Genomic DNA, 27,153 nt, shown 5'->3' on the forward strand with positions numbered 1-27,153 from the left:
AGCAGAATGAATACATTATTTCTTGCCTCCTGCATGTGGCAACAACCCTCACCTGGACACTCCAGACTGGAGAACGCGTCTGGATCGCAATGCACCATTTTCTATTCAAACAATGTGGATGGAATACAGAAAACTGCATTGTCAGCTGGTCTGAGACTAGCAAAGACATGCTGCTTTGTGCTGGAGAGATGGATTGCTTTGGATATTTGGGCAGTTACAACAAAGCAGCATCAGGACGCCTCTATTTTTCCCAGAAGACATGTTGACATGTCCCAGTTGGAAAAGCACAGGTGTAAATGATGGAGTGAATGACGGCTGAATTCCATTCAGCTGCTTCAGTTTCAAGGTCCTGGTGTCGATCATGCTGGCTCCCTGTCACACTGTCACATCGGCATAGAGCCATCATCCAACCTGTGCCTCTCCAACGGCAAAAGGTCAAAAGGTCACAATGTTGTCTGTGACGAACTGTTGAGAAACAAAATCCATGGTCACATCGAAGAGTTTATGTCACAGACTTCAACCCACACACAAAAAGTAAAACATTTTTCTGACTCAACTTCTGCTTGATTTCTTCCTGCCAAGAAATGTCATGTGTCACATGGTTAACAAGTTATGTGTCACCACTGATGAGAATCTGTCCTTTTTTTCAAAGGTAGGAAAATGACTCAGCTCTTAAAATAATGTGTCTCTCATTAAATGACCAACCTCAAGGTTTCAGAACCTTTGAGTGTGCAACATTTCATTATCCTTTAGTAATCTTGTTTGTTTAAACCAGTCTCTGAATGTCTGATTCAGGGTAATTTCACTGCGATAACAATAATACATCAGGTCCTGCATGATCTCAAAAAGCAAATATAATTAAAAACTAAAACCGTTTAAAGTTGGACAGTGTTACAGCACAGATGCTGACATGAGATGCTACCATGGTAATAGCAGCTTTTTCTACCAGATTAGTCAATGCAACCACGTTTGCAAAAATACTTTAACAATGATCATTGTCTTTATTCAAATATATTGTATAACTTAACGTTTTTATAATGCACAATAGTTGAATCTTGATATATTTTTTCCATAGGTCATTAGGTATCCATGTAATGTAGAAAAGAACAAATGTGTGGTTTCACTTCTTTTCCACTTCGCATGCATTTACACTGTTTGGGTCTGGAACTGAGATCACCCACGCCCGGTAGCAAGGATTCTTTTTTTTTTTTTTTGGAACACAGCAGCCCACAGATGCTCCCCAAAGAGCCGGATAAGCTCCTCTACCACAGAAGACATAAGCACCCACTTGAGTCTTCCTGTACTTGGAGAGGAGAATGCAAATGAGCGGGCTGTTCCCTGTAAATAAACAAGAGCTGAATAAACCCTCCCAATTCATCATTTCATTCAGGAAGCTCACCTCCGCTGCCTAATGAGCTGGCTAATTTGTCTCAGATTCAGTTTTTACAAGATGCAGCCGTGTTTGTGTTCATCTGATAGCACTTGTTTGGATAGGGAGGGGGGGGGGGGGCTGTGGGTGTGAGAGGAGGCTGATCATCATTCTACACCAGCTGGAGACCAGTAGGCGCTGGACAAACCTCCCCGCTCCTCATCCTCCCTCCTCAGCGGAGTTGTCCAACTGCGAGCCGCATATCCGCCGGCTCTCTGCCGATGTGGAAGGCAGTCATTATGAGAACAAGTGATTTCTCTTTCAGCCCTGGTTCATGGGTCAATTGCTCTCTCCCTTTCTGTTTCATGGCAGAGTTGGTGGGATTGAAGCTCTCCTCTAACCTGAGCTCCCCATTCCCACGCATTCTTCGGGGCTATTGAATCCTCTGGAGCCTCACAGTTTGCACTTGTGCTTTTGCAGCATCGTGTTTTACTTTATTGATCCTAACGAGGCGGCGATTTGTGTCATCCGAACAGGCCGGGCGCCCTGTTTGTCTGGATTTATGTGCCCTGCCTTCAGTGGAAATCCTTTCCCAGTAAAATCTTTAACACCCCTCGCTGTCCTCTTATTGAATAACTGTCAGCTGTCTTTTGATGACAGAGTTTACGCCTCTCTGTAGCCGCAGAGGGCTCATCACACACAGCCTCAATGAAGGCAAATACATAACTGCTCATAAAAAAACCTGACCCTGTCTCTTTCTCTGCTCTGTGTATAGTCAATATGACAGAGCATAATACTGTTTTAATGAGAGCCTGGCCCGTTCGGCAGGCCAGGATTTGTCGTCTTTCTCCGGAAGTCCAAAATAACATTTTTACGGCCAGTATGTTTCAACCAACAGATGGTTCGCTCAATTTTTTACGGGAGAGTTTTAGTGTCACTGGTCTGTTTGATTTGAAACGACACAAACAGGAACAAAAAGCCGCAGTAGAGAAAAGATCTGAGTGACGCACTTGATGTAAATAAAGCAGCGGTCAATGTTAATATAATGTGAGCTGGCTTGTCTGGTGGCCTCGCGCTATCGAAAACAATTAAAAGGATTAAATGTTTACTGCAGATTTTTATAAACAAGCTGTTACAGTAAGAACGAAGCCGCGCATGCAAATAAAGCTCTCAGCTCCATAAAGTAAATCCACAGGATGTCTCCCATTTAAAAGTTTTATCCTTTTCTATTGCTCACACGCGAGCAATTTTGTTGTCGAGCTTCACGCACTAAGATTTGACTGTAATTATTATATCATATTTAGAGTTAATCTGTTATATTCAGTGTACTTTTTTTCTGAGGCATCATCTTAAATGAAAGGTCTATTGCAGTTTACACTTTTGGGAACTAAACAATTCAAGAACCATCGTCCTGCAAGGCTTTCAGAGTTAAATAGTACTAAGTATTGCAACCCCCCCAATATTGATTTCTTAGGAAAGGAATAGAGTGGCTAAAACCCCGACCCCCACCCCCGTGTGAGGCCACTCAGTTAATCGCACATGAATCCTGTTATTTTATTGGTTTTAAGGTGGTGTCCTCTGCACCCTATTTGCACCCATTTACATGTATTACATGGAGATGGACTGGGACAGCGCCCATCAGGAAAGAAAGATACAAAAAGGATTTTGCCGTTGATTTCATATGATAATAATTTAATTATAATTTATACTGAAATGATTAAAGATTAAAACTAATCACTTTTGACATGTAAATTATGACTGATTATTATTACTATCTCAGGATAAGTGAAATTCAGATTTTGTCTTTGTCCTTCTTGTCTTCACCAGACTGTCCACATTTTCTCAAATTTCTGCCCTGTGTTATCATTTAATTCAGAAGAGTCAAGAACTCACGGAGCTTTGGGGTCATTTTTTCCCTCCACAGCTAAAAAACGTCTGTGTTTTTTAAGGCGATCAGTTTTCACACACCACCAGGATCAGTCGGTCATGTTGGTCAGAATCTGATGTGTGTTATTAAGTGATAATAAGAATATATTATCATGTCATAAGAGTGTGTCTGTTCAAAAGGCCTATTAATTCATATTTTATTAACCAAAAACACACGGTTACACAGGGAACTGCTTTTTTACTGATGCATTTACATATATGCACATTTTGAATCGGACCTGATATGATCAGAAAGTTAAATGATCAAACATGCTCTAATAACAATACATATGTCTTTGTGAGGTCCAACAATTCTGACAGCTAAATATGAATAATATTTTTTACAGTTAATTGCATATTCAAATGTGTTTGTAAATGTGAGACGTCCTTATTGAAAGCTGAGAATGACTCGCGATACCTCGATACCGCAGCTATAATCACTTCTGTAGACAGCGCAAGATCCCATATCTGGGATATTTTGAGTTCAATTGTGGAGACCCACTGATCATCTATGTATATAGTCATAAATATAATGCATGGAATTATATGTGGTTAAAATATGGTGAGTTGCGTTGGTCATTTAATCTGATCATCTCTATCCTGTCTGCTGTCAGACTGTTTTAGAAGTGCTAAATGTAAGTTTTAATTTCTAACCTTAGCATTAATAGCAGTTTACTTAGCAGTCTTGCAGAGTTGTGAGTTCATTGTGAGTTCAGCGTCACACTTCAGCTGAACTGGCCCAGTTAGTTTGTGATAATGAGTAACTAGTCTCCAGTCTGCTCTGAAGGAGTCCCACTGCTCAGAGGACATGTAATAACATTTTGTCTTGACAATGCAACAATTGGCAATGGGCCATTATAACCACCACCGGAAAATAGTGACAGCACCTTTTAAAGACAGGATCTCTTTGTGTCCATAAACACGCACTACGTCCACATGTACTAATTCTAATGCTCATGCTGTGTCTTCATGTGACTGAGGGAAGTGTAATGTAGGCAGTGATCCAGGGCTTTGTTTACTGTAAGAACTGGATATTGACGATAGTTATTTCTATTCTATGCATGAAAGAGTCGTTCACACAGTGCCTGCAGCACATGACATGTTTCCCTGCTGCTGACATTCCTGCTGCCAGCGTCTCTCAAACAGATGCTTTTTTCTAGTTTTATATGTAAAAATTAAATGGTGTTTCTGCTGAGTTTGATTAAGAGCAACAGAAATAAAAACAGGAAATAAAAAAACGGTTACAGGCTGTAATGATGTGGCTGACCGGTGCACACTGAATGTCAATAAAACACATTTCAGGCGGTCTTCCATTTAACAGCTTCACTAATGTGACATTTTGGCGCTGGCTGTTCTTATGCACGCTGCCGCAATGGTGCCTGTAAACAGGAAAACAACTTTTACTGAGGCAAATATATGATGTGGCTATACATAGTCAAGTGGGCCAGGAAATACCGATGCAGGACAGGAAGCTTTGCACACATTCCTGAGCTGTGAAATGGCCCAATGTCTTTTTATAGGTACTTCAAATTTGTCTGACATCATCAGCACAATCATCCAATCCACAAAATGATCTGAACACACCTCACACGGAATCACTCATTATGTGGTTGTTTCGTAATTTATCTTTATAAATAATAATTTTTCCAATCAGATCCTGTGAAGTGAATTTTAGTTACAGATGTTCCTGCATTTCATTTCCTCTTTATGATGAAGATTTATATGTTTTAAATTGAATTCATCACAACAAATCCCATGCATGCATTTATGCAAAGACATAAGTCAGAATTGCATTGGGCCATGATGCATCACATGATGAATGTGCCGAAAGGAATTTGAAATTGGTTTGACTTGTCTTTGTTGAAAATCATATGGACCATAAGAGCTTATTGTGCCCTGTTGTATAATGTGTAAGATCCAGGTGGAAATAAAATGAACTGTACATAACTTTTTTAATAAAATGGGATTTAAAGCTGTTGACAACAATCTGGTGGTGGTGTTACTATGCAAAAATACATGTGATTTTTGTATTTGTTAAGAGCAAATTATCTATTATCTATACCCAGATAAAAAGCACAAGAGCGCTGATACGTACCCTGCAATGTGCTGTTTATACACCAATCAGGCCATGCCAACTTTTTTATTTTACATTGTTATGTAATGTAATGTATAATGGCGTAATTTACCTTACACGATGACAAATGACTGGTTGATCTAAAGACGCTAAATATTGTGGATCTTCTTGGTTGCAAAAGTAAATTTATAAATACATTATATGATGCCTTTTCCTGACTCTATAGACAGAAATAGTAATATTCCCACCAGGTTTCATTAATGTCCATCCATGTGCTTTGGAGTTATTTTGTACACACACACACACACACACACACACACACACACACAGGGTGAAAACAATATCCTGCTTGCATGGCTGTGCTTGTGTGCAGAGAAATAATATTATAATATATGATATTTGAGTCCATTTACACCCCTACACTATTATTCTGAATCATTCTCTCATTCTAGAATCTGAACGAGAGAAAGCTAAGAAACGATATCAAAAAAATAAACAAATAGACAACAGCTCCCTCCCCCACTTCCTGTGTGTTTTGTCTCAAAGCAACTTCAGAGTCCTGCTTGCCACTTTGAAGTGTGTTGTTTACTCGTAGATCCATCACGCTTAATACTGCAACACTGGATGTGCTGTAAGTTTAGACCGCCCTTTACATAAAAGTGAGACTCACACAGCTGAGTCCTCACTCACTGACCCTCCCAGACACAAGTGTTTATTTTTTCACGAGGACGAAAAAACAACCGGAGCTGGTCGGACTGGATCTCCAGTCTTGGGCCCATGTGGGTGTAGCCATTGTGCTCCGCGTTGTTTGGATTCGTGCGCCATCATTCACTGGACACAACAAGGTGAGAGGCCCCACAGACCCCCGAGGTGAGTCATCGGACAATAAGTCAGGGCATTGTTTCTCCTCTCTTTCTTCTGTTTTCTTCTTCTCTCGCTGGGTGAGGAGGTCAGCGCCGGTTATTACCTCATCGTGTCCTTGTCATCCCCCCCCCCACCTCTTCCCCTCCGCCTAGCACTGGCCCTCACTTCTGAAGGCATTTGTGTAAACACAGCTGCGTTGTTGACTTTAAAGCCTGTTGCGCCTTTGAGACCCCCTCACACACACACCCCCCCACACACACACACACTTCCACTCTCTGGACTATCGGAGGGGCTGCCCCCCCCCCCCCCCCCCCCGGCTCCCCCCTCCTCAGTAGGAGTACACGTGTACTCTGCCAAACAAAAGCCAATCATTAAAGTTGCATCAGTCCCCCGAAAGGTAACAGGATCTCCTTGAAGCTCAGGTGCGACAAGTCACACTGTGATTTAGCATCAACAAAAACGAGGACGAGCTTTCGCTACTGAGAGAGAGAGACGGGGCAATTCGCACAATAGGTGCATGACTGATAGCAAACCGCAACCTGTGCACACTGGGGGATTCAAGGGAGGGTGACACTTTCACTCAGGGTCGGAAGAGGAAGCTGGAGGCTCATGAAAGGACTTTTTTCTAAACAGACCAGTTTTTTCACACTGTGCGTAATGAAACAGAAACTTAAAGGATCGCTTCTGCTGCTGAATGACGAGTGCGGGGTAAGAAACAGTCAACTCCTGAGCACTCTGTATTTTGGGTGCACAATGTGACCTTGTGCATATTTTGAATAGCTTGGTTTTTGTACAGCTCCAGCGACGGAATGCCTGGTGAAGGTCACTCTCGAATACAAACAGATACGTGTGTTTTGAAGAATCACCATAGATCAGAGGGGGGAGGGACAAAAAAAATAAACTTTCTGTAAAACTGGATGTACAAGCACATTCTTGCCCTCCAGTCTATTGGACAAAACAATGCATGGCGAAATGCCACTAGAGGTAAAGGAGATTTTTTTAGTGTTTCAATTAGTTGAAATAACCCTTTAACCCATAGGGATTCGAGTGAATTGCAGCAAGACCTTTGTGAAATTGCTGGATGGTGACATCAACGAAATCATTTCAAACGCATAATCTGGGGGCAACGTGCGCAAACCATCTCCAGAAATCCACAGCTCTCTGATTTTTCCGTCTTATTAATTAATAACATCCCAGGAAGCCAGAGGCATTAAGCAGATTGTGGGGGCAGCGAGCTCCAGAGGCATGCGTGTAACCCAACACACCCCAACCGGATCTGAGCTCTCGGCGTCTGGCTGCAGAAACAGGGAAATGTGCTCAGTTGAGTTCAAAAAACAAACCGTAATTTGACGGTTCTCTGTATTCTCATATTTGGTTTGGACAGAGCCCAGGTGATTGATGTGGCAGCAAACCTGACCGAGGGAGGCTGCGTGTTGTGTTGATGGTCTGCTTCACCCCATAATCAGGTGGAGGGGTGTGTGTGTGACTGATTCGTCCACTTTGCCATGCCTTCCACCAGTGCATGTGCATGTGTGCTTCTCAGGGTCCTGCTACTGCTTCGGATTACCTGGCTGGTTTAGGAAATGTCTGCCAGTTTGTGTTTTTGTTCCCGTTGGCACATTCCCTTCCTGTGCTGGAAAGACAGATCGCTCCATCTATAATATTCAAATCAGTTCCAGGGGAAAAAAAAGGGGGAAAAAAAGAATGCTGCGGTGGGAAACTGAAAATAAAAATCTATTTGATTTGGAATTGGGTCTGCAGCTCTGTATGCACACTGCCGACAACCCTGTCTTTGTGGACGGATATTTTATTCAGAGCCGCCGACACATTGCAAAGACATTTGGGCGAAATGATACATGTCTTTTTCACTGCAGTAGGTATGAATCTGTTGTGTAAATCGTGACTCCTCTCCTGAGTGAAAGGAGCTCTCCCACTGCTATCAGGAGGTGTCACTGTATTTTACTCCTATCATTATTATTTTCTCAGCTCAATGTTGTATGAATGCAAAAGAGCAGCACTTATTTCAAGCTGCTGCTGGATAGGTAATTTAAAAAAAAAGTTGCTACTTTGATTTAAAAAAATGAACAGGTAGCAGGAGATTAGATGTAAAATCACAGTAGTTAAAGGGATTATGAGTACCAGCCGTCACTCCCTGGAGGACATGCTAAAAGGAGGGTGTTGATGAAACCGCACTGATAATGGCAGCCCATGTTTCGGCGTTGCAACCGTTAGAGGGAGGAAAGAAAAACAGTGGAGGTGCTGCAGGTGAGGCAGAGAGATACAAAGATAATAAGATGTCACGTCACATGTACAGCATCAAACCTCACACTGTCAGCGCTCACAGTGCATGATCCGCCATCCGTGTTCGACAGCTGCCAGAGCAGAAAGTCTCTCTCAATCGACCATTAAGATACCTTTTTAGGAGTATATATAATCTCTAGAGCAGTGAAAAGGTGTGCAAGGAAACCAAGTAATTGCACGACTAATTTCAATAATTATTTGTGTTTATCTATTTTTTTAGAATGTAAGTCTCACCTTGGCAGTTCTATCCCGATCAGCAATGATACCTCTACAATCACAGATTATTGTGGAGAGTTTAAGACTAAAAATTACTGGGCCTTAAAAAGAGAGAATAACACATGACAACAAACAAACCCTAAAGTTTGTCAAAGTTATTTAGCAAAGAAAAGTGACTGATAATGTTTCATGTTTACCGTTGTACACATCCATCAGGAGTTTTCTGCAGTGGGGGAATATTAATGATTATTACTGATTCACTCACAGCCTGTCTGCCTCCATTTCGATTTAAGTGGGATTTAATCAGGTTGAGTTCAAAGTAAATCTCTTTTTCAGGAGACCTGAAGACATACGAAAATAGTATTTCTGCTTTGATTGCATTGGGGACGGAACATTGACCCAACAAAGAACACGTCAACTAATTTTAACTCAAAGATGTTTTTTTGTGATTTAATATAGTTCTTATCACACCTGAGTGACTGTTCATTTTCCAGTAAGTATGGTTTTAGTTCGTTATTTAATGCTATGCAAATTTGTTAAAACATCATCATCATGATTGACAGCTGAGACTGACTCAGGGGCCTGGATACTGCAGCTCCATCCTCCGGTCGCTACAGCACGGACTCTGGCCCCAGATGTGCAAGATGGCAGCGTCTGTGTCCAGGACATTTTAGCTTCATTTCTGGACAGTGGGAGGACATGTAGTCTATGGTCAGGACATGGTTAGCTTAGCCTGAAATGCTGAAAGTCATTGAAGTAGCTAGTAAGTCATCCCTTAACAAACAGGAATGGAAATGGTGGTGATGACGTGTAAGTAGTTCTTGGATAAAGCAAAAAAAAAAAAGTGCAGTGACTGTACATAATTTAAAAGAGTTTTGTTGTCACAGTGGGGGTGGTGGTTCAATCCCAGTCACCCCCATCCTTCAGCAATATGCCCACATTGAACTGCCCCTGAAGGCTACGCTGCTAGTGTGTAATTGATGTGTGATTTATATTGATTTGTGTTGCATATAGATGCAATGTATGAGTGTGTGTGAATGGCATAAAAGATGTGACTGTAGTTGGATAAGTAGAACTTCTGAATGAATAGAAAACAAAACAAAAAATAGTCCCAGCATATACATCCGTCATCTTTTTTATGAATAAAATGTATTTATATTCATATCACATCTTATATTGTACTGCAGTGACTTTCCTTTTTAGTCTGTCATACTCTATTCTACCTCGTTTATTTTATTTTAGTCTTTTTAAATTTGATTAATGACTTTAAACATAGCCTTGTTACTTTTGAATGGTGTTATGTGCGTTTAATGTGAATCACTGAGTTGCCTTGTTGTTGAAAGGACCTTTGTGAATAACTGCTTTGCGATTTGGTGGTAAAGGCGAATGTTTTCATTTTGGATCTCACCGCCTCCAGTCGTTATGCTAAACTAAACTATAAGCTAAGCTATGCTAATCATGTCCCAACTCCAGTTCCATATTTTAACACATGAGATTGATGTCATTCTTCTTATCTCAGTCTCTGAGAGAAAGTGAATCAGCATATTTCTAAAAAGGTTGAACTAAACCTTCAAGCTTCACTCGACCAAAGTATTAACCAGCCCTGACTTCATAAATATGAATATAACTGACAGTGTGTCTCAATGCCATATAAGATTATTATAATAAAGCAAAAGCTACATCCTAAAATTATGTCACTGATATCAACCAATCTGCAGTTTCAGAGCTTTCAGTTTCAATTTCAAAATTATTTTAAATTAGTTATTTTATCTTCCTGTGGCCATCGCTCCACTATCCAGCACGTTATCACTTTTTCCAGCTGTGAGGACGTCGTCTGTTTCAACTATGTGATCGAGGGGTTTCAGAACTGCATGTTCTTGATCTTGTCAGTTTTTAAGTGTGAAAACACTAAAAGCTTAAAATAAAGTCTCAATATATCTCTTTGTGTTTGGAACAATGTTTTCAACTCAGATTTTAACAAATAAATATATGAATGTTTGAATAAATGAATGTGCTGTTTTCCATTTTGTGTCATTTTGACAGATAAAAATGATCAGGCCCTCTCAGACCCTGTATCTTTCTCCTCCGAAACCTCCGAGGCCATAAAGAATCAACATGTATCACCTTCCATAGCGGGCTGATACGGTATCGGGTGTGACATCGGAGTCAGCAGCGTTTCCACTCGGATGGGATATTTAACATGTTTGATGTATGGTGGGCACCCATGTCTGTGCTTGTTTCCCCCAGCATAAATAAATCCTGGTCCAGGGATCTTATGTGAGGGGAAACAGAGATCTGCTCCCGAGATCATTGGCGGGGGTCTCCTGGGTCTGGCCGCGGCGGCCTGCAGGAAGGAGGCCTGGCATTGCGGCCGTAATGACCAAACACAGTGCTGATTGGACATCTTGCATGCATTAAGGCGGGTTAGATGATGCACCGTGTCCTTCAGCCGGGGAGATCCGATAACAAAGCCGAGCTGTATGGGGTAAGGCGATCCCGGCACAGGGCCACGGCTGCAGGCCGCTGCCTCTGCTCCCAAAGAAACACCTCTCTGTTCCACTGCCATGAAAGAAGAGACCTTGAGATGAACACAATAAACAGTCACATATGGATGCAGACATGTGGAGAGCATACACAGGGACAGGCCGAGAGCTGCTGTTAAAAGGCCACTTCATACGAGAAGCAAAACAATCAGTTACATTAAAAAATATTTTGGGATTTTCAAATCAGTAAAGTTGTATCTCTTTCTTTCTTCCTCAATATATCTGTACACATATTGACTTTAGCACACATACACATATCCTAATTATTTCCTTGGAAATTTGCTGAGACAAAAAAAGGTATATATTTTTATACAAAAGGTAGAAAGAGTGATAATAATAATTACAATAATGATCCCAAAACTGATTCCTTAACTTAACTTTCCTGTTTTGAGTCTGTGGAAAATCAAAATGAGCTGGATAAAACACCATTCAATTAGAATAACTGGTCCTGTTCACACATAAACCCTGAACATGGATCTTGATTGTTCCCTCCATTAGCACAAACCTCCATGTGTCCCTAGTGACTGCTGATGATCGGATCTCACTTCCCTGATTCCCTTCAAATAAACACAGACATAATTTCTGTTTGTACAGACCAGACGCGTTGTTAGAATGCACTTCCTGTCTGCACAGTCTTGTCTGCTGGAAAGGAAAGAGAAAGTATCAAAACAATACAGAGTGCGCCAACTCTTGGCGTGTTCTTGGCAAACCAAGATGTTTGACATCCTCGAAATATTTCTCCTACCCCTTTTCCAATGACATGGAAATGGGTTCCATTCTGGTTCATGCAGCTCATTATGACCATTTTCACCAAAAATACATTCATCTGGAACCCAAAAAATTGTTTCTAAACTGGAATAAAAAAATCGAGGATTTTCTTTGACCTCAAATCCAAACCATGATGATACCAGCAGGCTTCACATTCCAACTGAAAAGAGAAGAGCATATAATATTTGTTTTACAGCTTATCATGGATGGTTCGACCAGGCTTGGGCTTTGGATAAAAAGCAATAGATGTAACAATACAACAAAAGCTTAGAGGCAATCAATACAATCGACCACCTTGCTACTACTTACTTCTGTTGATGGAGCGTCCTTGATTACAATGGATCCACTCAAAACGGGTGGACACACAGACTGCTTCTCTAAACAGCACAGTTGTAGTAAATCAGGGGCCACAGTTTAAACAGAGGGGCCAATTATATGTCCAACATCCACACACAATCCCTGATTCAGTAAGGTGCACATTTAAGTCATTCCTTGTTTACTGTCGAGCAAAGACACACGTCATAGAATTTTAGGGGCCTATCAGATTTCAGTGCCTCCATGGCCCTGGCTCTGGATCCAAGGTTGCTGAAAGGAACCGGTTCAAGAACCAGAGCTAATTTGGTTGAATTGACTTGCCTATGGGAATTTTGAAATTCTTAAGATGATAGGCCAAGGACAAATTTGTGAAATTAGAATGCGGTGATGGGATCTCAGTACATTCTCACTGCATTCACACTTGTACATAGAGCTGCCCCACTCGTGATCAGATCAGCCAAAATACATGTTCATGTCAGGTATGAACAGGTCAATGTCTTACTCAGTGACCACAGCAGCAGTAGTCATGTGACCTGAGAACAGTGGTGGAAATTGAAGGAAAGGCTGTGGCTCAGGAGATAGAGCGGGTCGTCCACTAACCAGTAGGTTGGCGACTCAATCCCAGTCCCCCCCCAGTCCGCAGGCTAAAGCATCCTAGGGCAAGATACTGAACCCCGAATTGCTCCTGACGTCTGCGCGGCTAGTGTGTAAATGATGTGTTATAGATGCACTGTGTGAATGGGTGACTGGCAAAATTGTGTGTAAAGCGCTTTGAGTGGTCATCAAGACTGGAAAAGCTCTATATAAATATAAACCATTTATAAATACAGACCATTTGAGAAGAAACAAGAAAATAAAGAAGAAAATATTTCCAAAACAGCTCGTATTTCTTTTAGCTGTAAAACAAATCACATCAACGATATCGTTTTTAAATTGAATGTTTTTGTGTATATGCTAGCTCCCCCCACAAATTGACATTAAGACGTGCATGTGATTGAACGTGGCAGTGAAATGCTGTGATTCTCCCACAAAAACACTGAGGCTTGTGTGAAATGGCCAAAAAGCTGCTGCTGTTTCCAAGGACAAGAGTGAACTTTTAACCTTCACGTCTAAACCAACACAGATGTAGCTACAGGTGCTCAGAATCATGGAAAGTTTCAACATCCACAGTTCCACCGCTATTAAGTAAACTCAGATACAGATGAAGACCATGTGACGCACCTTAAAGCGCGGCAACAATGAACCTTGATGGGAGGTTGTTTAGTTGAGACTGATGTCATTTTGACATGACGTCCTCAGGATATATATATATATATAACACAATATGATGGAGATGCAAAGTGATTTCTGTTTTCATCATTTTTTTCATGTTATTTTTTATTATAAAGTTCCAAGCGAGTTTCCTGGAAAGAACAACTTGGTGCTAATTACAAGTCTGACCTGAATTAGCACCGTAAGCAGGAATTTCCTTCACAGACCTGCTGCATTTAAACTCAAGCACATTTTTTAATTTATTCATTACTCTATTATTACTGGAAACCTTATGTATACTATATGTAATGAATTGCCTGTAGACAAATTTTGTGTTTGCATATTGAGCTGACCTGCTCTGTTAAAAGACTCTGGATTAATCCTGATTAATTAACCGGAATTTGACCGCTGTATTGCTGTCTACAGTTTAACATGTACCACAATGAAAAGTCATTTTCAGGACATCATTAAGAAACTGCACCTTTTAGGAAGCCGCTTGAAAATGAAGATCTTTTGGTTCAAATGTACCAATAAAATCCAGCTGTGTGCGAATAGAGTCTGACTCAGGTTTTGCATTTCCCCCTTAATGTTTGATATAATTCAGTGGAAAGAGAAATATCCATATAAGTAACATATAAATATTTATTTGGACATATAAAGTGGATATTCGAAGGATTAGTGAGGAGGCGATTTCCGCTTCCAAAGCCTCATATTGTAGAAAAATGCTGATGGGACTTAGTATGTATTTTGGATTATGATCCTTACTGATGCATTAAAAGACAAATTTGTTCTTAAGAATGTTAATGTTGTCAGACTATAAGAACAGAAGCAGCAGTTGCAGCACACGCCACGGTGCAGCTGCGTCTGTCAATGTTTGACTTCCTCTGAGGGCTGCACACTCAGCCGCAGTCTTAACTGGACTGAGGAGTTCAGGTCTGTTCTCACAACTCCACAGTTTATCTCCACTAATTCCATGTGAGAGTAAAACAAATGCTTGATTACTCTGTGGTTGTCTTTACATTAGTTTTGAAAGATTTACCTAAAATGTAATTTTGCAGCAGTGTGGCTGATATTGTTCCTATGTGGTTTTGGGTAACATGTTAAAATTGAAATAATAGGTAAAATACTGTTCTTAATATTATTCGATGTGGATATAGATGGGTATACTATCCAATTTTTCATGTACTTCTACTGTAAAAAAAACCCTATGTTTTGAAATAAATAAATACTAAATAAATTATTATAAAATGTTTCTTTAAAGTAACATTAAAATAAGTGTAAAACTATTAACTACTGGCAACTTGAACTCATAAGTAAAAAATAATGAATTGAAGTTGTCGGGGTCATGTACGTAGTCATGTACGCCCCTTTCTTGTGGAACTCTACTCTCATATAATGCTTTTATTTTATTATCTATAATATATACAAGTTGAAACCTTTGAAACATAAATTACTTGAATATTAAAGTGAAGCTTAGTCACTTTGAAACAATATCAAGGAAAGCAAAAGAAAGAAAAAACACAAAACAAAGAAAAAGTCGTCTTCTCTGATTCCAGCTGCTCTAATGTGATCATTTGATGTGTTTCTTTGTATTTTGCACTGGTGCTAGAACAGGCTCTTTTTATTGTTATTTCTATTAATGATAAAAAAAAAAGTTAGTTTTAAAAATGAAAAACTTCAATGAATGTGTGTGTTCCGCTTACATGTCTTAATTTGCTGTGTATAAATCTGCTGTGTAGTTTGCACAGATATAACATAAGTGTTTGCTTTTCACACATGAACAACGCAGCAGGAGATTCTCCGCGAAAGTCTCTCCCCCAGTGTTTAGGTGAAGGGCGGAGCAGCAGGCAGAGGCAGGATGTAGAAGTTCTGCTGTGGAGATCACATTTTTTTTGTTTACAGCACATTGAAACCAGCATCGGCCCCTTATCACCAAGGTTGGACTTGGACCAGTGTTAATAAACTCAACAATTTAATAAAAATAAAACAACAAAATAATGTTTGTATTTTAAAACATGCCACAGGTAATTTCAGCGCTTATAGCTCTGTGTGTGTGTCTGTGTCGGTGTGTGTGTGTGTGTCTGAAGGCCCTGGAAGCAGTCAGGATCAGGGAGAATCCCCCACAGCTTCCAGCTAACACTCCTCAGATATGTGTGTTTGTTTCCGAGCCACGTCTGCGCAGCACCTACAGCTGGAGGTGGCCTTATTTGTGAAAGAGGAGACGGAAAGCTCCCTCTTTTTATGGCTGTGATCGGCTGGCAGCCCTTTCCACACGGCATCACTTTGGTTTATATACAGTGTAGGTGTATCGGCATCTTTGCACTCAACAAGATCGTATCTACCAGGTACAGCATCTACGTGAGTTATGAGGGCGCACTGCTTCCTTACGCTCAGCTTGTCTGGTGACAACGTGCGTGGGAAAGACAAATAGCCGCCGTACAGTTCCCATTCAGCCGCAAGAAGACAAGGGAAACATGCGTCGGGGCCGTTAATTATGTGGTGCTGAGGAGCAGATTTGGGGTTTGAGGGGAAACAAAAGGTGTCTCTTGGAGAGATTTGTGTCTTGGCTCTGAGCTGACTTCTTTGCAAGGACCTATTGTTCTGCAGCAGAGACACAAGAGGCTCACTGAGACCGACAGACCCCCCCGTCCACCCCTTCCCCTCAATGAGCTGAATGGTGAGCAAGTGGTGAGTTGCACGACCACCAGTTGATTCAATTAACCACCAGCCATTGTTGGTGTGATTGTTTTCTTTTATTTCCAGAAGGAGTAGAGACAGTAGAGATGCTGCTTCGTGATGAAGTATGGTACGTTATACTTTTACTCCGCTATATGCGCATCAGAATGAATGCACTTAAATTTCACTAATTTATCTGTTTTATCAATTACACTAATAGAAAAATATGTGTATATGAAGGGCTGCTCCAGGGAGTTTGATACAGAGGTGGAGATATTGTCACTTTTAGTAAGACTATAAAAATCACAGCAGCCTACATTTCCTGCAATTCAAGGCCTTTTCTTGAGAGTTGTCCCGATCCTGATACCAGCATTGGAAATAACTCTGATACTGGCGTAAATGCTGGGTTGGGAATTTGCCAGTATGTCCACTGATCTGAAACCACGTCTTTAAAGTAAATTTTCTTCTTCGTTGTTACAGCAGTTGTGCTGTACTGCCACTAGCAAGTGCTGTGTTTAGAGCAGCGAAGAAGAAGTGATGTCCGGATGGGTAGCATTACTCAGAGCTCGCTGAAATATCGGCAATTTGGTAATATTTCAGGCTTGAAGGTCCCAGCGACGTGCATCGTAGCAAGACTTGAGCTTTATAAAAGAAGTAATTGCTGTGTATTCATGAGATCTATTTATCAGTGAGCTTTTTAGGTTATGACAAAGTAGATACTAGAGGAAGTTCCATGGTATTCTTTCTCTGTATGTGTTTGTTTTTCAGAGGGTTTAACGTGAGCCAGGCCGTATGATAGTAATCATCACCCCCATACAGGGTTGCTAGCATACAGCTCTTAAAGTACATTATATAAGTTGTTATTTTTTTTAAATGTACTGGTATTGTTACTTGGTATCGGCTATAATAGGCAAAGACCAGGTAATGGAATGGCTAGCTGGAAGAAAAACAACTACATCGGAACATGTCTTGTTTTTTTCTGCCTCAGTGATGCCGACATCTTTCGAACTCCTCACCTCCAGTATGTAACAACATCTCTCTGAAAAAGTTTTCAAATAGAAATAACCCTGATGATGACATGTGATATGACTCATGATATCATCAGGGTGATTTGCTCAGATGTTAAACAGCTGTTTTTGCATTTTAGGATTTCCCATGAGCACTAAACTGATCCTCATGTTGTGGAGCTGCGCTTTGATTTGGTTTTCACAACACGTTATCTACATATTAAATATGAAAAAGCTGTTATGGTAAATGGACAGCTTTTGTACGATTAGCGACCACAAGTAGCATTCACCCATTCACACAGCTTGTTCTATACTCAGCGCCTCTCCAACACAGATGGTGCATCATCAGGGGCTGTTGAGGGTTCAGTATCTTTTCTGATCTTCTAGTGAGGGGATGGCCCACTCGCCCTCTGGCTGCTCCTCTAGATATCTGTACATTTTAAGTAGTTAAAAAGTAGCTTCACAATGACCGTATTAAAGCATAATGAATGATAATATTTAGTGCAGAATTATAACAGCGATGAATAATTATTTATTTTAAAACATTCTAAAATTAACCAGTCTGCTTTTTGAGTATATTTCTGCTATGACCTCAATGCATTACTGACTAACGAGTGATTTTACATTGTATTAATTTTGAATTAATTTGTCGCTTTATTCCTATTCTTGTTTTTTGTCACTGAAAATGATGTTTATGTAATTCATTAGCCGAAAACGTAACGATTGGACCAATATAAGCATTAACTTAACATTGACAAAATGAATGCAAGTCTCTCTTGCTCTGTTTTGAGAAAAATACCCGGCTCTTAAGCTGCCAAGTCAAGTTCAGAGAAATGCTGAAAGGATTTATAGTGTTGAAGAGGAATGAACCATTTCTTCCTTGTGGGTTTGTCTCCAGGAGTGATCCCATTTCATATAAACAGACGTTATTTAATCAACGACATTTTAAAAGCAAAACAAATTCTCCAGGAATATAAATGATTTAAGCATAATGTAAAAAGACCCTTTGCTAAGGATTGCATGTTGGTTTCACTCTCACATTTTGAAAATGGATTCAGGTGAAATGTGTTATGTCTTCAGGAGGAAAGTTGTTGTGATGGCTCCAGATCCAGGTGTGTGTCCTTAATGTCTTCACATCAGCAACATCGACCATTTCCAAAACGTGATTTACTGCTTCTGAATAAATGACTATTTGTATCCTGCTGCAGAATATGTGAAGTGGTGATCGCAGATTGGCATCACGTTCATGTTGTGACTGAAGTGTGTGTCTGGTGCTTTTGTTGTGCCGGGGTCCCCTGCCACCCGCCCCTCCTATCCCCCCCACACTCTTCATCCAGGACCCCCTCTCCCTCTCCCTCACAAACCCCCCCATCCTTCCCAGCCAGCTCCGGGCTGAATGAAAGAGAAAATAAAGAGATCTAAATGTCAGCGGGGAGCTGAGTGCATTCCTCTCGCCGTGTCCCGAGACCAGTCACCCAGAACAACTTGTGATCCTGGGACAAAGCTGACGACAGCAGGCGGCCATATAAAGAAATTTTCCTCCCAGAATTAGATCTTATCCCAGTGAAGTGCCATTGAGTCATAGATAATACCCCCACCTCTACATCCCCCAATCCTGCTGAGTCCAGAAGGATTTTCATTTCAATTTCTTTACACAACGATGCTTTTCATCTTGACCAGGCTGAGATGACAGTGCTGCAGTTATGAAATAAATGGGAAGCAGTTGAAAGGCAGAATTATCCCCCAGACCTGCAACACTGCTCGGAATGTCCCACTGTTCTCATCCATTTGAGCCATGTTTGTGACATTCTCACATGTAACAGGGATCTCTCTCTCTCTCTCTCTCTCTCTCTCTCTCTCTCTCTCTCTCTCTCTCTCTGTTATCTATATGACACACACACACTCACAGTGATGCAATGCAATACAGATAAAATCAGACAAGAGTGGCAAGCACACAAGTGTGTGCACCCACACAAGAGGGCTAGTATTTTATAATTTCATCTCCTCTATCTCTCCTTTCCCCATCCCCTGTTTTCCAGGGGGCACATAAATGATGCATGAGGGCGGAAATGTCACCCCCCCCCCCCCAAAATAACGAGAAAGCAATTTTGTCACATAGAAAATGGTAATTTTCAACTTTCTCTTCTGTGTTTGGGGCTTTACTGTAGGAGGTCTGGTAGTGAAATGCCAGCTCGTACAAAGGAGTGAATGCTTCAAAGTGTCAGACGAGGGCGAGACATAATTCACACAGATGCTGCATGATGATCAGAGGTCACACTGTGGGATCCTCAGCGAGTTGTGTCCCAGTGTCAACCTTTGCATTTAATTAATGACAGTTCTGTTGGGGAAAAAAGCTCATTTGTCACAACATGAGGCTTCTTTTCTGTTATGATAACACGGTCTTCAGCAAAGTCGAGTCAAGTTGCATTTTATTTAGTCCCGTATTGTAAATCACAAATGTGCCTCAACGGGTTTAACATTTTGTCCCACTCAGTCCTGACCCTCAAACAGTAATACAGACAATACATTTAGTGTGTTGGGAATCCAACAATAAAATACATTTACACAATGGACAATCAGGAACAAAGTGATTTCTGTATTTGATGAAATCTGGGGAAATGGCAACGTGGAAACAAGAAGCAGTCAGATAATCACATGGGTTGTAAAGAAGCATGTACACACATATGTGCATATACACACACAAAGAAATGAAATTATCTTTAAATTAAAAAAGAAAAATAAGAGTATATTTGTAAATTGGGTAATAACTTAATAATATAGAAATTTGAAAATATATATAAAAGGCAAATTTTTTCTAAGACTGCACTTTGCATCTTCATTATGAGCCCAGAAATCAATCAATCTGTACTGTTCTAAACCACTGTTGTCTGTCACTTCATTTTAAACAAGTTGATTAAACACAATTTCACATATTAATATTCACTACATGAGTTCACTAAAATTATATCAGCTCTAAAACTAGAATCTGACATATGCCCGTGGTACAATATGTGTCAGGGCCACAGGAGAAGCTGCAGAAACTGCCTTGGTTGATATTTCTACTTTAGTGGTGAAAATTCCCCTGCTAGCTTATTTTACCTGCTGGTAGAACAGAAATGTTTCACTCTGGACTAGACATGATAGAATTGTTGTAGAACCTTTTCAGAAAACAGTTTAGGTGATAATCCTTTTGGTCTCTAAATAAATCAAGCAAACCCGGTGGTCTAATCGTCTTACCTGGTGTTTCTGATCCCATCTGACTTCTCCTTGGGATTGTCTCGGTGTACTCAGGTTATTACCAGAACACGTGACGGCCAAAACCCAAGTTGTAATAAACCAGACTTTGGCTTTTAAAACGAGTCTGTGTGTAATCAAGTGTTTGGTATTTCAGGGTTTGTGGCGGAAAATTGTTTGACTTCTGGGTTCTACATTACACCTATAAGGTTTCTCTCACGCAGACATGCATGAGGACCAATCTGTGTTGAAAAAATGAAAATGTACACTTTGGGAGAAAAAAAAGAAAAAGATCAATCTCCGGCTCATCAATATAATTTTTCATGGTCGGCGGCTCACTGGTTCCTCTGCGTCTCTCGGACTGTTTTGACGTCCCCTTGACTCCGCTCATTCTATTTTTTGATCCACGCCCGTTTTCCACTGTGACTCCTCTACATCTACACAACACAAAGACAACTTGTGACTTAACCCCGCAGATCAAAGTGAGTATTTGAAAGGCTCAAACGATGGTTTCATTTTCCTGATGGATGGCTTTGCGTGGAACTGTAAACTGTGGTTTTGAATGCCTTTATGTGTTGAAAGCAAAGTTTGAACTCTAAACTGCCGGTGACTCATATACCTAAAGGGCATGTTTAGGAGAGAATGAAATTGTCAAGCTTGTTCCCTGTGAAGGCTTTTGTGTTTATGGAAAGGACGGTGGAGTTGTGTGCTTTGCTCCGACTCTATGTCATCAGGGTTCATCGAGATCCACGAGCATGCTCTTAACCTCAGCTGAAGTCTAATGAAATATATTATCATGTTTCAGTCAAAATTAGGTTTACCTCAAAAGCAACACCAGCCGGCCAACTTTCGATCCACATGCATGTGTATGATATTATGTGGGTTCAGCTCAGATTTAACTTAAAATACATGGAACCGCGTTGTGAAAAAAAGTGTACTATATGTCGCTACCGTATGTGTTTTAGATTACTGCACATCAGTGGTGAAGTCAGTCGTCTGCAACAGATACAATGAGCGGTACCAATCGTAGTAACGTAATGTTTGATGATGTGATACAGTAATCAGATTACATTTCAACTAGGGCTGCAGCATGAATGTTGAAGATTTGAATCATCAGATCTTCCAAACATGAAAGAGAACCTGTGGGAGCCTTTCAGTTGTTATAAAAACTCAAAAGGTGTTTAGTTTGTCCAGTTTGGGCTACTGTATCAAACATGGCAGCATCCATAGAGAGGACGTGCTCCTGATGTAAATATAAAGTATTTAAATATACAGGGCCCATTGTAGGGTAAACAATGATTCCAATTTTGATGATTAAACACTAAGGAAAACATCACTAGGATTATTTGATATTCAATTTCTGCCAATAGATCCCTTTCATCTAAATGTTACACACTGGACCTTTAACGGGTGTTATTTTTTCATACATTGTATGCTGGCTATTTCAGAGGTGTGATAAGCAACCGGCACAACTGTTCAAAATAAAAGCTCTGTAATTCAGCTTGATGTAAAGCATTACAGCAACAAAATGAAAGCATGGTGCTTTTACTTTGAAGACAAATTGCCAAACAGGGAGTGATTATATGAATATTGTTGCCATGACAGAGATCAGCACCTGTGACCACCTTAAGTGTCTGGCAGTCCGATATGGTGACGTAAAAAAAAAATCAAATTATCAAAATGATCTGGCGGCGATTTTGACCCATAGTTTGACCCCTGCTGAAGTTTATCACACACACACACACACACATAGACTGCTACAGAACGCTGGTCACTTGTTTATTAAACCTTTCTTATATATAAATCATATATTGAGAGTATCATGTGACCTCACCAAACCCGGCACTGCACTTCCTCTGGCAATTTACACTACACCTGCCTAGGGTGAAGTCGGACTGACAGATGTATGTGGAGTTAGTAGATAGATAATTAAAATATGTGATGTTAAACATGGTATATTCAGTTGTTAATTATCCCAGGTTAAAACTTCCATGCTTCCATGTTTAATTTGTCTTAAAAAGTAACAGGCAGGCAAGGATATGTGTTCTTTTAAAATGTATTTAAATAGAGTATTTACATAGTGCATTTCTAAAGAGCAATGTATAACGTATGGCCACTCTCCCCTTCCTCTCTTCTCTGTCAGCAAACACTGGTCACATGGCACTGGAGCCGGCCAATCTGCTATTCCAGCCTCACCTTTACTGGATCATTTGCTGGCTAACACCTGATACTTTCATGTCGCTAACTCGCAGGCTGCCCACAATTGCCTTGCCAAATGGCCTGAGACCACCTATTCTGCAGGTCCCTCTTGTGGATCAGTTGAAAGCCGTCCAGGAGCAAACTCAGCCTAATTGACCCCATATGTTCTCCCGGAGTTCAGATCCACCCGCTGGCAATATCTATGGTTCAGTACCAAAACTGCTTAAATGCAGACTTCATGCATCTATGAGCTCAGCGATCAAAGACACAAAGATGGTATTGATCAGGAGGGAACAGGTCACAGATAAAAGCGGCCTTGTTTTTGTGGCCCACAATGCAAACAGGGATGAATAAACTCACATCCTGCAGCGTCTAAAAACGCCATAAATAGCATTATATGCATGAAATTAAAAGAAGTTGAGAAGACATGGATTATTTGAATTTGGGACACTCTAATGTGCGCAGTCTTTATCTTGTCGGTACAGTGTGTCCTGGAGCCTGTGCCGCGTTCAAAGGCTCGAGTGGTGAGGGGCCTTCAAAAGACGTGTCTGCCAGAGAGAGGGGACAAGCAGCAGTTGGCAGGACTGTTGGGAGTCCTGCGATTACTGGCAGCCGCGCAGCGTGGAGGAGCCACTGCCTTCACTTCCAATCGTCATTCATTTGCAGGTTGTTAAGGGAATTTGTGGCAACAATGTGGGACATTTGCAAATAAGCACGATTCTTTTTTGTTTCTCTGTAGAGCACAAAATGATTTAACAGCTTCTTTAAAGCTTTATTTTTTTTTGCTGTTTTTAGGGTCCTTTATTGTAGGTGCTTCCTGAGGGGGAAAAAACAACATCCCATACACAAGGATATCATGAATTTCTGGCAGCAGCAACAGCCATGTCTTTTTCCATTCTTACATTTTTATCAGTTAAACCATGAAAATCTCATTTTCTTAGAACAACAGAAAAAAAGAATCTGCAGGTGGGGTTACATTATTTCAGCTGTTTCCAATACTCTAATTTCCTTGAATCAAGTTGTCCTTTTCTTTTTACTCTACTTGTGCAGCGATCTGCCTTGTTGTGTCATGTTTCAAGACATTTAAACCCAGAAACACTGAATTATGGGAAAACTATATTAAGAATAATATAGACTTTATGCACTGTTTTTATGCACGTAGAAAAATTGTTCTTGGCTCAATGTACACAAAATGACGCTATAAATGTATGTGTTATATAAACAAATCCAGTGGAAAGGCCAATTCCAGGTGTAATCTAACATTTACTCAAAGTTTTTGACTCATCCAGCAGCCGAACACACTCCTGGTGTTCTCTCCCACTTATGTGTCACATTGTAGATTACCTCAGTCCAGATCTTCCCAAACCAGCTCCGTGAGGTTTAGTCTAGAGTCTGTGCGGCACTTGATCAAGTGAAACCACCGTCTGGTTCTGTTCATCGATGTTGTGACTCATTATCTTGCTGTAGGACCTACCAGTCTGAGGGGTTAGGGTAAAAGATGCAGTGCTGTTCCCTACAGCACAGTTTTAATCCTCATGATGCAGCAAAGGGTGCAGTAGAGTCATCAGAAAAAGTTTGGCCACCTGTAGAAACTCTTTATCTGTTTTTTGCATTAAACTTTCAAGGCTTCATTAACTTCCACCATCACTTTTTTTTAACACGTTCTCCTCAGCACCAATTTTTCAGTGTGCATGGTGACTAAATGAATGAGTGAAGGAAGGACACCACTCATTGGGGTGGTGGCAGGTACACAGAGCACATCTCAACTAAATATGTTGTGTCTGAAGTCGTTGTGAAGTTTTCTGTGTTAAACCTGGATTGTCGGGGGACACGTGACACATGGAGCTTCTCTTTCCTCCTCTCCCTCTTCATCACATTCATGTCTCACCAATGCGGCTGTGGCCACATTGTGGATTGTGATCGTGGTGGCAGCTGAATGTGGATTATGATGACAACTAGATTGCTTGGATATACAATGTGCCTCCTCACATATTCTACTACTGACATAACAATATCATTACAATAGTCATTGCTGCTCCCTTCATCTCTGTCACGCATTTTCTTTTACTTTTTTCCTCATTCTTGTCAAGGGTTCAGGACAGAGGATGTCTCACCTTGTTGAGCCCTATGAGACAAATTGTGATTTGTAAATATGGGCTATACAAATACAATTTGATTGATTGATTGACTGATCGTGATCTCTCTCTAACATGACCCAAATGGTGTGGGTCCCTAAATATAACTGTAAAAACTATAATAAAGCTGGAGTCACTTCAAGAAGATATTGTACTTCCAGATCATTGTTAGTGAATATTTCACTGATACAGCCAACATTAATTATTATAATTACATTTCATATAAAATAGTCTTGCTTTTGCATTTGAGAAACTAGTATAGAAAATTTATGTTTAGGGAACAGATTCTCCTCTTGGACTCAGAGGCCTTAACAAGCAACTGTATGTAATGCATGTGTGGTTTAATATGTTTGACTTCTAAAGTAAATCATTTAAAACAGCCACAAATATATAGTTTCTTTAAATAAGAAAAACTGTAATTTCCTAAAACATTTAATTTCAAACAAATGACCCGGTGCTCTGGTTGGAGACTATTTCCACGTGTGGATTTATACATATTTTATATGCTTGTGCCTTTAATGACATGTAAGGTCATGTCCCTTGTTTTAGAGCTTTTACAGGTCAAATCTACACCTGACCGGCATCTATAAACTGAAATATATTTAACTTTGATTATTGCTCAACCAGCATATAATAAACAAATATTCTCTCCCAATGTTTGTATTCCTGGAACTGTGTATGAGGATTTTATAACCAAATGTACACCTTTATTTTGGCAAAGAAATAAAAAAAATCAACCATAATGGAACAGTTAACTCCATAATTAAAAAAATGGAGATCTTCCTTATGGGTGAGTGTGGAGGAGAAGTGTGATGACCTGAGAATATTTAAAATCCTGGTCATTGTATAAAAAAGTGTCCTTGTAAAGACTTGCATTTTAAAGCAAGTATGAAACATAGTATATATTTTAATATTTTAAATAACAAATGAGTAATTGACAGTAATATGGGACAAAACTGACATTTGGAAACATTTTCAGTGGTGGATTAATACACATTTTTTGCTGCAATGAGTATTTGGGGAAGCACGTAAATGTGGGCTAGAGGCAAAATATACCATAGTGTGTTCATGGTCATGATGAACATGTCACTGTGAGGTGTGTTTTAATAGTTTTTGGTCTTCCTTGTCATGTGGTGTGTGCAGCATCACAGCACAGTGACACTGAATCAAAAGCATTGATATTAGATGAGGACGTTGCCACTGACAGAAAGCCAGACTCAAAAAACCTCCGGTACAGCATCTAAGGAAAATCCATCAACATGTCGTATTTGTTTTAACATGACCATAAGAAAGTGTGTTTTGTGTGTGTGTGTGTGTGTGTGTGTGTGTGTGTGTGTGTGTGTGGGAGTGAGAGACAGAGCTTCAAAAAGACCCTGAGTGCATACAAACAGCTCGGCCTCTGTGGCAAACCTCCCATAGCGCCGGAGGAGAGCACGGAGTTTGCAAAATCGCTGCCTCAGACTGCTCCTCCAACAAACTGCCGCACAGACAATCTGGAACAAATTGTGTGATCCAACTCTTGCTGGAATTTGCAGGAGCTGCCTATAAAAATATCAGCAACTTACGGGGAGATCAACTGAGTGCACGCCAAAGTCTCTGAGCCACCGTGGCAGTCGAAACTGGAAAAGTTGTCAAAGACGAAAAGTCATTAAATCAAACTTGTTTATTTGTGTCAATTAAGTGTGCGAGAAGGCAAAAAGAAGATTCTTTTCTCTGATTAATATTTTTCATTATCAAACAGCAGAAGGCCTACAAACGTTTATGACAGTGGCTTTCTGCTTCAATTTTATTTACCTCATTATCCAGCACCAGCTCACATAATTCACTACGTGTAAAGTGAATGTAATAGTTTACAGTAGGGACGTTAGATTGAGTGGGAGGGAAGTGGGCACATTGTTACTGACTGCCACATGACAATCACGAGAATGTGTTTGATGGCTGAATCCATCAAGTCTAATGTCAGTCTCCGAGCCCTGAGCACCGCAGCGTGCACAGATATAATTGCATTACCGCATCCCACACAAGTAATCATCCCAAATGTTTCCCAAATGAGTTGCAAGAGGAAGCGCAGTGAGTTTGTTACTCTCTGAGAGGAGATTAGATGAAAGGTGTTAACCAACTGGTTTCTGGAGAAGCAACAACACACACAATGTCCCAGGGACTCACAAAGGATTCTGTTTTCAACACGCTATAACGAGATCAACCTCTGAGCCTTGGTTATAGTGTATGAAAGAAACGACAATTGCTTAATTACTTTAGTCCTGCTAACTGCTGT

At 40.5% G+C, this 27,153-nt stretch overlaps 1 long non-coding RNA gene across 2 annotated transcripts; it reads left to right on the forward strand.

The window, feature by feature from the left end:
- The first annotated feature begins 16,396 nt into the window (after window positions 1–16,396).
- Window positions 16,397–19,755, forward strand: LOC117758607. Of its 2 annotated transcripts, XR_004613322.1 has the most exons (3): window positions 16,397–16,433; window positions 17,072–17,324; window positions 18,519–19,755. It is a non-coding gene; the product is annotated as an uncharacterized LOC117758607 (long non-coding RNA). The 2 variants fall into 2 exon arrangements; XR_004613321.1 differs by lacking the exon at window positions 18,519–19,755 and having other exon boundaries at window positions 17,072–17,355.
- Window positions 19,756–27,153: the final 7,398 nt, after the last annotated feature.

Source organism: Hippoglossus hippoglossus, chromosome 24, assembly GCF_009819705.1.
Source record: "Hippoglossus hippoglossus isolate fHipHip1 chromosome 24, fHipHip1.pri, whole genome shotgun sequence".
In the NCBI taxonomy this organism is placed as follows: domain Eukaryota; kingdom Metazoa; phylum Chordata; class Actinopteri; order Pleuronectiformes; family Pleuronectidae; genus Hippoglossus; species Hippoglossus hippoglossus.